At 40.7% G+C, this 12,599-nt stretch overlaps 1 protein-coding gene across 4 annotated transcripts in view; it reads right to left on the bottom strand.

Annotated features, from left to right (window-relative positions):
* The window catches only part of PTPRE (protein tyrosine phosphatase receptor type E), a 91,800-nt gene that overhangs the window by 63,395 nt on the left and 15,806 nt on the right, over window positions 1-12,599 (bottom strand). The window contains exon 2 of one of the 4 annotated variants that reach the window (XM_032190732.1): window positions 3,004-3,085. The exons of the other annotated variants lie outside the window; for them this stretch is intronic. The gene's annotated coding sequence lies outside the window, so the exon portion shown is untranslated. The remainder of the gene's footprint in view (window positions 1-3,003; window positions 3,086-12,599) is intronic. 4 annotated transcript variants of the gene reach the window in all.

Here is a 12,599-nt window from a genome sequence, read left to right as displayed (position 1 = left end):
TTCCTTTTGACAAGCCATTCCGAAGAAAAAGGTCTAAAAAAGCATCTCAGAGATCTTCAGTATGAAAGCAGTGTAATACACACGTGCACAGGTACTACGTGCCCAGATGTGCGCTCCTCCAGCCCAGCGCCTTGCAGCTTTTGGGCAAATTTACCCTGACATGTCAAGACAGGAGGCACACACACCTCCTGCATCTCCCTTCTGTAGTCCCAGAGAGAGCACACATCTACAAACACAGACACATTTGTTAAATTACATTATACAAACCGATTCTGTCAATTTGCCTTTTATTTACCTGTTTTGCAGTCGATGCAGAACTGCAGGAGACCCAACGCCGCTGCCCCAGGGGATCCATCTTTTCAGATCACCTGAACGCTGCTGCCTGTCAAACTCTTCCTTCACAATACTTCAGCCAAAGAAAGGGTGAGCAGTTTTATAGACCAAATTCAGCAAGCTTGTGTAGTCCCTCCCTGGCAATGGAAACCTTGATTTCTGAGTATTTTGCTTGCGGCTTTAGCATGTGATAACTGCTCATCCCATGGATTCAATGGAATAACCCAAGATGCTCTGCCCATGCTAAAACATTAAAATTTTCCTCCTGTGACTGGAAAAGGAGACGTTCAAGTTGATGGATGACTGGCTGAAGCCACAACAAACTCAAATCCTCTCTTTTTCCAGCTGAGCAGCCTACTGAGAGCCTGGCCACAGTGCACGTACCTCTATGCTGGGAAACAATGAAGGAAATCTACCTCTGATACAGGTACATGAAAAAAAAGTCAGCAGACAGTCCTCAGCCTCATCCACCAAATCTGAAAACCTTTGGAAAAAGTAAGCCAGGTTTTTTATCTCCAAGTCAGAGTGTTTTAACCACAACTCCATTTTCAGAGTCCCAAAAACTGTCGCACACCAACCCCAGCGGGCCCACAGGGATGTCCTGACAGCCTCCTGGTTCCCCCCAGATGGCCTTTATGGCCTCACAGACCTACTAAACCTCTGTCTACCATTCCCCCTAAGAAGGGGATGCTGGCTTGTCCCCATTTTGCACACCTTCACACCTTTCAACAGCAAATAAATGGAGTTGTACGCACAGCACACTGCAGTGATGGAGAGAAATGGAACGAGGCTACGTCTGCAAGCAGCTCTGCATTGTGTCTGAAGCAGATCCCTTCCTTTTCCATCACATCAGACGTTGGCGACAGAAACCTGCCCTGTGGCACGCATATTTTGTGCCTACGATCTTATTTTCCAGCTGAAGTCATTAATGTACAATTTAGTGCAAATTAGCTGTCTCATAAAACATATCTTAGCCTTATCAGAAGCAGCTCCAGAGCAATTCTCAAAAGAAATCATACACTGAATTCTTCTCCCTTTATACTCAAATGCACCACATATATTTCCTGAAAGGCCACCAAAGAACCATAGTCATATTGCTGGGAAGAAAACAAAAAAAAAAAAAAAAAAAAAAAAAAAGAGGGAAAAAAAATAATGGGATTGCAATTCATTTCTAGGCTTCAACTGATTTTTCACTCCTTTCACTATCTGAATTTTTTCTCTGTATCATAGGACTACGCTATATAAAGATTAAAATTAAAATAAAAAAAAAAATGAGATCGCTGGATAGCACAAAGCCACAAGGCTAATTATCAACAAAAGTGATGGTAACTAAACTTAGGTCAATTTCTGAGTACTTCATGTACCCATCTTGTCCTCTCAAGGAAAAGTATATCAACAACCAAACCCCTATAACGTGTACAATCAAAACACACTGGCTTCCAAGAGACCTTTTGTTTGTCTATGGGTCAGGTAGGTCAACTCTAAAGGAAAGAGAAAGCACACTTGTGGGAGGAGAGCAAATAAAGTTATAAACATCCCATGAAACTGAACTCCAGCATGTCTGAAGGAAAGGTTTCCAGCCATCACCAAAACTGTCATGAAAGCTTTAAAACTGTGTGGAAAAAGTGCAAGAAGCAGTCAATCAAACTCCTCACATTTCTGGACCTCATGGTCATCCCTTGTGTACCCAGGTCAGTGAAAGAAAATGCACCCGTCCAGCTACAGGAAGAAATGCACAGACACAAAGCTACCTTACAAGAAGTGGAATGAAGTATCAGGAAAAATTACAGGTCAAAGTACAACAGGCAGTGAAATGCTATTTCCTGGACGGGTCAATCTCTCAAACCCCTTCAGATCAACCCAGAAGTTTTGCTGCCCATAACGGATTCAACACAGTTATGAACACAGCAGGGTTGAAGGAAAGAGAAAAAAAGTATTTTGACAGAGCTACACAAAATCCATGAGATATGCCACAGAACTCCTGTTTTATGGAAAACCTTTCGAGTTTTCATTGACTGACAACCTATAAACTTTTTTTTCTCTCTCTCACACAGGCACAGAGCTTTGATTCTTCCAGGGAACCAACTAAAGGCACTAACTAAAAATAAACAGATCAGCTTAAGCATCTCCCTTAAAAAAATATTCTTATTTCACAGCATGCTAATTAATATAACAGAACCAATATTTTCATATCAAGATTAAGAACAGTTCATTTTCAGCATTTTTCTCAACAGCAGATCAATTTAAGATGCAATTACCACCAATGCAATTATCTGGCAATTTGCTCACTAAATGACTTTCAAATATGTGTTACTGAGATAAGGCAATGCCTTCCTTAAAGTGACTTTGAGCTGGTGAAAGAAGAACCTGCAGGGAATATTTTCTAAATGATGCACATCATGCTTCTTCAATAATAAAGCAAAACTCTTGCTTCAGGAGTAACATATAGGCACACAAACAAAATGTACAGCTTTGTGGAATAAATAGAAGGGGATCACTAGGAATAATATTGTGATACAAAATGCATCTAAAGGATTTTCCTCAAAAAATATAAAACTGACTTCAAAATATTGACATTGTCATATATCTAACCCCATGACACAGGTGACAAATGGCTAGGAGGTGAATCACTTACTTCTGCCCTTTACTTTTTCTGCTCTAACTACTTACTGTTTTTTCACAACAGTCTTTCACAAGCAGCTGCACTGACATCTCGACAACACAAATGAAAGAAAAGCCATTCTTCAATGACCTGGAAAAAGGACAGATAGGGAGGTGACAAAATCTGCAGATTTAAAGTTATTTGGTCTGGTCAAACTTTACATTTCCCGATTAGAACTAGGGAAAGATATGACACAACCCAATTATGCTCAATGTAAGCTAGTAAAACATGGAAAAATGCTTCCTGTGCACCCTGCTGGTCATCTCTAAACTCATCACACAGCAAAGATCTTGAGGAAATCTCACTGGCCCTGAAAAGGGCAGCAGGGAATTTAAACCTCAGGGGAAAGCCTGGAAGAACTGGAGCTTTGAGCAGTTTCTGCACTTCTCCAAAGCAGCAGCCTTTGGCTCAGCTCTGAGGACCAAATCACAGCACCTAGGGACACCCATCATTGGTGGTCCTGCCTGAAACCAGAACAATTCTGCCAAATTACTCATGCAAGCAAGCATGAGTGCCCCAGGCAGTTGCTGCCCCATGCTGCTTAGACTGGAGAGGGATTTCCCACTGAAACACAGAGGTTTGGTGCTCTGTTAAATGCTGTACCACAACCATGGGGGTCACTTGCTGTGGCTCCCGACCACCGACTCTGCCTCCTCACCTACCAGCGCTGACAACGAAGCACTTCTCTGCACAACAGAGGCCAAAGGAGCTCCTCTAGTGGCTCACTCATCTTCAGCTTTTCTCAACCAATGCAATTCCCCCAGCAGAATATAATCCTGAACTTATCTGCATATCCGTGCAGCTTCCCAACCTTCTCCTTCCACTAATACCTAAATCCAAACAAATTCTGTGTTAATACTTGAGGCTCGCAGAGGTTCCTCCTCCTATTCTGCAGAGAGAAACCCTTCCTTGCTTCAGCTGAAAGACTGAAGAAAATCATTAACGATCCATGATTTTTAACAGTCTGTGACTTTTAATTAGTACATGCTTATTCAGATATGCAAAATGCATTTCTAAAACCACAAAAGCAGACTTACCGTAAGACTAACTGCACCAGCTTGACCAAAACCGACTACTTTTCAACACAGAAAATTCAAAAGAGACCAAAACTTTGTGGTAGCTGTGACAAACCAGTATCTCATTTCCTTTACAAACCGTTCCTGGTTTAGTGAGGTAGGAATAGCACTGTTTTTGATATAAATACGATGGGATGGCTCAAGAAGATGAACTCTTTCCAGAGGACAGGAGGTAGTGACTGACCAGTATTCAAACACATTATCTATTGATCCCTGAAATAAGGATTTACTTTAGTTTCTTTAAAAATTGTGAACTATGGACTCTAATGATGCTTTTACAAACAGTTTTACTCAGGAAGTCAAATATACTGATCAGATTTACATTACAGGAAAACAACTCTTTCCAGGTGTAAATAAAGCTCCCACTTTGCTTTACAGTCTGGTAGAGGCACTAATATTTTGAGCATTACTTACACATAAAATTTTGCTTTCTGCTGAATCAACAGAATAGGTTTTGATTTTTCATAGTACAGCAGCTAACATGGCTAAAAATAGAAACATAAAAGTACAGCCACTTTATGAAAATTAATTTAAAGTATAATTCAATGAGTGGCTACAGACAGAGGATGTTCTAAAGCTATGCCTTCCCACAGAACAGCACAACCATCTGCAGTGATTAGCTACGCTGTTCCATCAGTACAAACTCTCAACATAAATGATAAACATTTTCTTAGACTGGTCATAATAATGAACAGGTTAATCATATTGATAATAAAAGCTTGCAGGATCTCCCGTGTTTTAGAATAACACTGCATGTACCTGAGTGCAGCTGCAGTTGCACATAGATGTGAATTCACTCTAATAAGACATTTGGGGAATTAGTTTTTGCCCTTTTTCTTTTTTCCTTAATTCACAGTTATGAAGGATTTTAGCTGGGCATCAGTGCTGGGTGAGACTGAATAGTTTCAGCTGAGAAGGCCCTTTGGGCAAGGCCGTGCGTGCACTTCATCTCACCATCCCGGTCACCGACAGAGATGTTACACGTGAATACATGGCTGAATATCATCCAGCAGAAAATCATGTATAAAGAACTTTGCTCCCCTGTTTGTTCAGATTAAACGAGGAACAGCTGCTGTGCAAACGTGACTTCAGTTTGCTCTCTGCTAGAGCGTCGTAGCAGTCATTTCATTCAGATCCCACGGGGCCGCAATGATAAGGAGATATCACATCCCACAAAAGCATGAATGATCTCCTGGAAGGCCCATCCTCCTTCTGACGTGCAAAGCCTGCCAAGTTTCGCTACCTACCTTCCGCAAGCTTCCACAGATGTTAACTTATTTGGCAGTTTTCTTCATGACAGAATAAATAATTTTTTAAGGGTCCTGGCCAACATAAACAGGAAAAAAGCTCTGTGTTCAAAGGTCACGCTGTGCATGCCTTCTATGTTTTTGATGTACAAAGGATGTTTGTGAGGATGTTTCGTATGTATACAGAATACAAACTCAGGAGGACATTAACTAACATCCAACTCGTCCACTGCATCTTAGAGAAACAACAAAAATTGCTTCATGATGCATATAAAACGCTCTAAGAGCTGCAGTTATTTCAACAGACTTCAATTGCTAGTGTTTTGACCATTTGCCACAAGCACTCAAGAGAAACAAGCTCACAAATGTCACTACATCTCAATTCAGCAGGAAAACAGCTCAACTCAGACATTCCCTGATAGGCGTGCAACTGCATTTATTTCCATCACACTGGTTACTCTCCTGCATTTCTAGATTTTTTGGCTCACCTCCACCCCCCAAATAGGGGAAAAAAGGTTGAAATGGGTTTATGCATGCCTCCTAAAGGCTTCTCTTAAGCATCCTTTTCCACCTGAAATAAATTAATTGCATCTACTGGCAAGATTTCAAGTCCCGAAAGAAGTATTACAGGTGTTTTTAAAATTGACCATAGAAAACTCAAGGGTGGCAAGGAGCTCTGGAGATCACCTGCTCCAATCATCTGTTGAAAGCATGGCCTTAGGCTACTTCTTCCCACAAGTATTTCTTACATGTATTTAGAATAGAAATTATGACAATGACTTTTACCCCGTGCACATTCAGGAACTTCCTTGTGTGCAAGGAACACTGGTGTGCAAGGACTCGCTGCACACCCAGCCGGGGATAACCACACAGATAAACTCTGATGATACCAGAGGGTGGCACTACGCCAGACCAGCCCTCGGCAGTTACACAGCTGTCTCAGGGACCTGCCCTCCACATGCCTTCAACTCGCCTTCAAAACAGCTGCTCTGCCTGAAAAGCAGTGAGAACTGCTTCGTGGGACGTTTATAAGGCTGTCCTCTAGGTCTCTGTAATATCCAGGCACTTTTCTACAGCTTTTATCCTGAAACAGCACATGAGGACATTGGGAAATGCCTCTTCACCTGGATTTCCAGGCCTGTCCACACTGCTGGACAGGGCAGGGACTCAGGGAGGTAGCACCACAAAAGCCCCACACAGCACCTGGGTCACACTCAGATAGAAACAGTGGTGGTTGATGTTCCTCTGCTAATCCTATTCCAGCTAACCCCACTGGAGCCAAAGCAAGAAGGGACCAACATAATTCCAAAGAGAATAATTTGCACTGAAAGTTTATATAACTTCAGTCATTTCTTTAACATCTGGGCCTAAATGGAACAATGAAACATAGCAGATGCAATGCATGCGGCTTGCAGTGTCATTTAAAATATTCAACTGGTACAGTTTTCACCATAAATGCGTAAGCTGGCCCTAAGTCCGTCATCTTAACCTAGTAAAATTTCACAAGAAATCACCCTGCGGCATGTTTCTTGGCCTCAGATGACCACAGTCCCCAAACAGTCATTTATTATTATCCATTCCCAGCACAACAGAGTACAGCAGTTTCACAAGATAGTTTTAACCATCTTTATAGTTCAGTCAGATGTCATACTCTGTGTAAGTCAAGCCAACTGAACACAAGAAAAAAGAAACAAAAGGCTTTTCTGCCTTTAATCTTCAGCTATCATTTGTACTTCAAAATACACCTTTCCTACAGCCTAAGCCATGTTTTCAGAAAACAGAAACCCCAGGAGCCAGAGGCCCACTTTAGCAGGCTGATTCTCCTCAGAAACCTGCCACTGCAGGTCTGGACAAAGACTCAGCCACCTGAGATCAGCTGCCACCATAAAACTCAGTAAGGCAGAAGGAGATACTTCACCTTATGATGTCTTTCACTACTGCTTCCCCACGTATCATCAGCTTTCACACCTTCAGTCACTTTTATTGACCAGTTATACCAGAAAATAACACCGAGACTTTATGGTTTTGATCGCAGAGCAACAGATGGGAGACAGGTTTGGGAAGTAGAGGTGGAAGGAAAACAAACAAAAAATACAGAAGCCACAAACTGAACCATTCAGCTGTCAGGGAGGGAAATCCTGCAGGCTGAAGCTGTCTGGTGGCTGGGATCACTCAGTCCTCGCCACGCACCTCCACCTCGGCTGGCATCTGCCACCCGCCTACACCAGGCTCTTCATGCTGTCCATCAGCCATTCACGCTGACATTCCAACCTTCCAAAAGCTAACTCGAGCAAAAGAAAAAGCCTCCTCGAACTGCTGAGCACAGTCCTCTACTCTGCTGCCAGATCCTGAGAAAGTTCTGTGAACTCCTCATGAATAACTCCCCCGTACCAGCGAACACTGCTGGATTCATTTAGAAGACAAAAAGCGTATTATAAGAAAATATGCTGCTCACAATTCTGGTGTAATATCCTCAAACAACAGTGTAATGTCAAAAATGGCATTTTGCTTTCTCTAACTTGAACAGTAAAATTTCTGGCTCTCTCTAAACAAGCAGAAATTTCAGGTTTCCTTCTACTGTAGAAGACCCATTTTTTCAAGACAATTTTATTACAAAATAAGATGTCTAAACCACTTTTAATGACTTTGTTCTATTTTTCCATTTTAATTACTGCGTCTCAAAACTCCTTGTACGATTAGAGAATTTGTACAACCGCATACATCGCACAAATGCACAGAGAACTTGTGCCTGCAGCAAACCACCGTTCTGCTACGAAATGTCACAGTGTTCATTTAGAGCTGTCTAAACTCATGAACATGAAAAGAAATTGCAGCATCTCTGCCACTGCAGTTTTTGCTTCTTCCGAAACAAAATGAACGAACCTAAGAGAAACTTTTCTAGTTTCTTGGAAGAAGGCTTTCATTCATTCTTGCTGCTGCCTGCCTCCTGCCACCTCTCCCCCAGCGATGGCCCTGCTACCATCAGCTTAGCTGGGACCAAATGCACACCTGAGGCTGTATTATCCATACTACTCCTTGCACTTATGGTTTATGCACTTATTTAATAGCACATAACCAAACACAAACAAAACACTGCAATATTCTTTAAGAATATGGCTGTTTCCCTGTTGATAGCCCCATTCCTTCTGTTCTTTAGTAGGTATTGTGGAGGAAGCACTGTGAGTACAGAAGTGCAGCATGGTACAAGACAGTCATCTTTAGGAAAGTTTTTTCTTAATTTCCTCAATATTTACATAGCATTAAGATCACCTAGTTAAAAGAAAAATGGTATACATACACTATATTTACGGGCCATGTAACAATTTCCATTTGTTACATGGAAACATAATTTTCATAGCATTTTGGAGTTCTCTGCAATGGAGATGCATTTCCTTTAAAAAAAAAAAAAAAGGTATTTACATTATTATTTTTTTCCTCCAACTTTGAGGTTGCAAAAATAAATCTTTGGCTATTTAAATATATGATTCAGATCAGATATTAATGAAAGGTCAATGCTTACATTTTGGCCTGCAGTCTCTGAGATCAAACATGTAGAACTGCAGTGCTTTAAAACTTACATTATAATTGGGAATTGAGGTTCCTAAAACAGTAATAAAAAAGTAAATTCATTTTCATCCTTAACTTGAAACCTCAGCATCGCATGAATATGGATTTTGTGTTTTATATATATAATCACAAGTTTGTAAGGTGCCTTGGGACCTTTGAAGAAGGCACAGAATAAATGAAAATAATTTTAATTAAAAGCAAATTAAAGGGCCTCCTAATCCAAGCAGCAGTAGCAAACCCATGGAGACTTTTTAGAATATGGATCCTTGAAATTACATTGCTTATAACCCTCCCTAATTCCAGTTTCCTTCCTTCACTTCCCCCCAGTGGAGGCTCTGAATCTGTAGGAGATCAGGTTTATTATGAAAATTCTGTTCCAGTTTCTAAAAAAAGATATTGCTCTAGTTTCTGAGTGGCCAGAAGCATCAGCATCCACATGGAGCAAATAAAAACAAAGAAATGAAAAAGGGAATGTTTTTCTCACTACAGGGAAAACAGCTAAGATCCTGTCTTATGCTTTTAAAAAGTCATTTCAACACTGATTAAAAAAGATGGAGTTCCCTTCCTCAAGAGGAGGATTTTTAAACACAGCTCAAAACCAAAACAAACCAAACAACATGCTAAAATGCTATCACAGAAATGGCTTCATACTAGAAATCTTACAAGTTGGAAGAATGTTTAGAAGTAAATTAGACATTATAGTTGTAATCTTTTCCTGTGCTGTTCTGACAGCAGGAAGACATTACCCATGAAATAAGTCTCACAGGTCTCTCACCACCTGTCCCTGGTTCACTATTACTTGTTCTGGTAAATAAAAGAATGAATTAACAGATACTGCTAAAAATGAACAGAAATCTAAAATCAGCAGTATGATCTTCATTTCTATCTGAAAGATGTTTTTACATGTATTTATCTCATTAAGCTAATACATGCCTCCATTAAGAGAAAAAAAATAAATCCCAACCTTGATGAAAAAAAAATCCAAAACAACTGAACAAGAGAACAAAAAATGAAAGTGGGCAAAATGCCTAGAGAAACACTGCTTTGATTCCGACACATGGGAATAACTGGAAAAAATATTCAGCTCTTTTTTAATCAAAACATCTCCTATCTCGTGTGCAAATTTCAACAGCTGAGAAAGCATCCTACTCAGTCTCCCCAAACTGGTGTCAGCATGTTTTATGTAAATACTAGTTAACAAGGGATGTGTGTTTGCAGCAAACATTTTAGGGTTCTACTTTATAGGTTCTGGATTTACCCCCAGTGTTGGAGGGAAGATGGTAATGCTGAAGAACATAAGAGGAGATACACACAGAGGACACATGAGAGTCTCCATTTTTTAAATTGACAAGAAGACACATTTGTCATTGAAGGCATTTAAGTAGTTATTTAACAAATGAACAGGAGGAGGATTTGATGACTAAGCTCTGCATCAACATGCAGCAGTGTATGTCTTGAAAAGAGTTTTATTCTGCAACGTCCAGAAATAAGGCTAGGGTTTGATAACAGACTCTGTCTGAAATGATTACTGAGACCAAGATAATTCCCCCGGGGCAATCAGAGAAGTGTCAAATGAAGTACACATCTGACAAACTAAGCTCTCCAAGAGTACGCTCTCAAACAGGGAAATCAACGGGAAGCAACAAATTGAAGTCATCGCCTGGGGTTATCAGGCAACACCAAACTCCTACTCCAAGGGCAGTGTTGGCTATGGCTCCTCGCAGCACTGCCCAAGGAAAGGGCAGCTTCTTCACAGCCATCCATGCTTCTATGGAGACATGGATCTCTGAAGCAAGTTTCATACTGATTCAATAGTAAAAATGCTATTATTCTTAGCATTCAGTTTCTTTTCTTTTGTATTTGTTGGGCATCTTAAATACGACCACCAGCTGTGCTGTGGCCACCCTATGGCTTCTTTCCAAAGCTATGCTGAAAGGAAGCACAGCTCACAGCACTGGGAAAACAAGCATGCAGCGAGTGGATGAATGCAAACAGCAATAAAAACAATGTCCAAGATCAAATGTAAAAAAAGGAGGCTTGAAACATACTGGAAAATATGACAGTTCTTTTGAACATCACATTGAGGTTCAGGAGATATGGATTAATTTTCTGGGTTCACCAGCTCATTTTTATGGTCACACTTGAGCTTTAGTTTGGGCAGAAAATCAGCCTGAGAATCACCCCAGCCACTCTGCAACACACCACCACTTGCCTTGGCACAACCATTTGCTATACACCAACCTAAGAAACTCTCCAGTTTAAAAATAAATAAAATACTAAAGCAAGGTCCTTCCAGAAGGAAACATTTCCCTGATCTGATTTACAGCCACAAATAACATTATACATCATCAGTAAATGGCAGTTCAGAGGCATGAAAGCAACTAAGGAAAGGCAGAAACCTATAACAAACTTCTGCTGGAAGATGATATCCACAGAACCTTACCAGCCTTCATTCACAATGACAAAATGAGAATACCACTAGTTCGTTTATTTCAGCCTTTGTCTGTCTTCTCTATTTATTTTATAACTTTTCCTGTCCAAAGCCTCCTTCACATAATGGCTTCCTGGAGGCAAAAGCAAAGACAAACAGCCCAGAGAGACCGACCCCTCTGAGTGAAACAAATAGGAGCAAATCTGAGCCATGCTCAGACTCTACTCACAGGTCCCGTAGTCGTCTCCATGTAATGCTTAAGTAAATTGTGAACCACTGGCACAGACGGCAGAAGAGTTATTTCCAGTGGCAGAAACCACCATGCAAGAAGACCTTAGCCCCGTTCCCAACCAGAAGGACGTCACCAGCTCTGCTGCAATGGGTGCTCCTGGAAGCAGAGTCCACGCTGCCAGATCACTGATAAGAGTGAACAAGTTACTTCCTTCCATTCGCTCTTCCACAACCCATTTCATTCAAGTCTACTTCACGTACTTGACAGACTGCATTAATTATTATTTAAAGAATATATTTTTCCATCAACTGGAGTGCTTCAGAAAAACTATTCCAAATACAATGGCGCAAGTCAGTGGATGGTAATTTCTGTTTTTATTCTTCTCTGAATTTTAGCAGCTTGAAAGAAAGGTAACTCCTAGATAAGTACAACAGAAACAGAAACAAGAGCATTGCGTACTGAGGCATGAAGTTTTATCACAACAGGATTCTCATGATCACATACCTCAATAAAAGGGAACATTTAAATATCACCTTAATCTTCATTTCAGAACAGCCTTACATTAGACCTGGCAGTAAGTAAGATTCAAGTAATTATGTGCCAACAGCTACACTGTAATCTAACGCTGCAGTATAGATGTGACTTCCCCCCCTTACAATTGACAATTTTCATTAAAACTGTGCTTTGATAGCAAGTTAACCTATAGCCTTTTTTTTTTTTTTTTTTTTTTTTTGAGTTTAAGAACAAACATGAAAAAACTGTTCTCTACAAAAAAAAAAAGTTTCTCTACAGTTTGCAGAGAAGAAACTACAGTTTGGCAGAAGAAACTCCCAGCTTCAAATACGGACCTGCCTGGAGAGGACCCTTCCCTGGAGGCCCTCTGTAGGTGCGCAAAAAGGAGGACAGCACCCGCCACAGAGACTTGCAGCAATGCTTTAAGAAGATGGTTCCAGGCTTGTTTTCTGTCACACTGAGGGGATAAATAAAAGCTATTGCCCTCAGGGAGCATTTCATGTTCGCATTTATACATAGTTCCCTTGATTTAAATACT

Source organism: Aythya fuligula, chromosome 7, assembly GCF_009819795.1.
Source record: "Aythya fuligula isolate bAytFul2 chromosome 7, bAytFul2.pri, whole genome shotgun sequence".
Classification (NCBI taxonomy): domain Eukaryota; kingdom Metazoa; phylum Chordata; class Aves; order Anseriformes; family Anatidae; genus Aythya; species Aythya fuligula.
The sequence above is the reverse complement of the archived record's forward strand: the minus strand, read 5'-3'. Positions and strand labels throughout refer to the sequence as shown.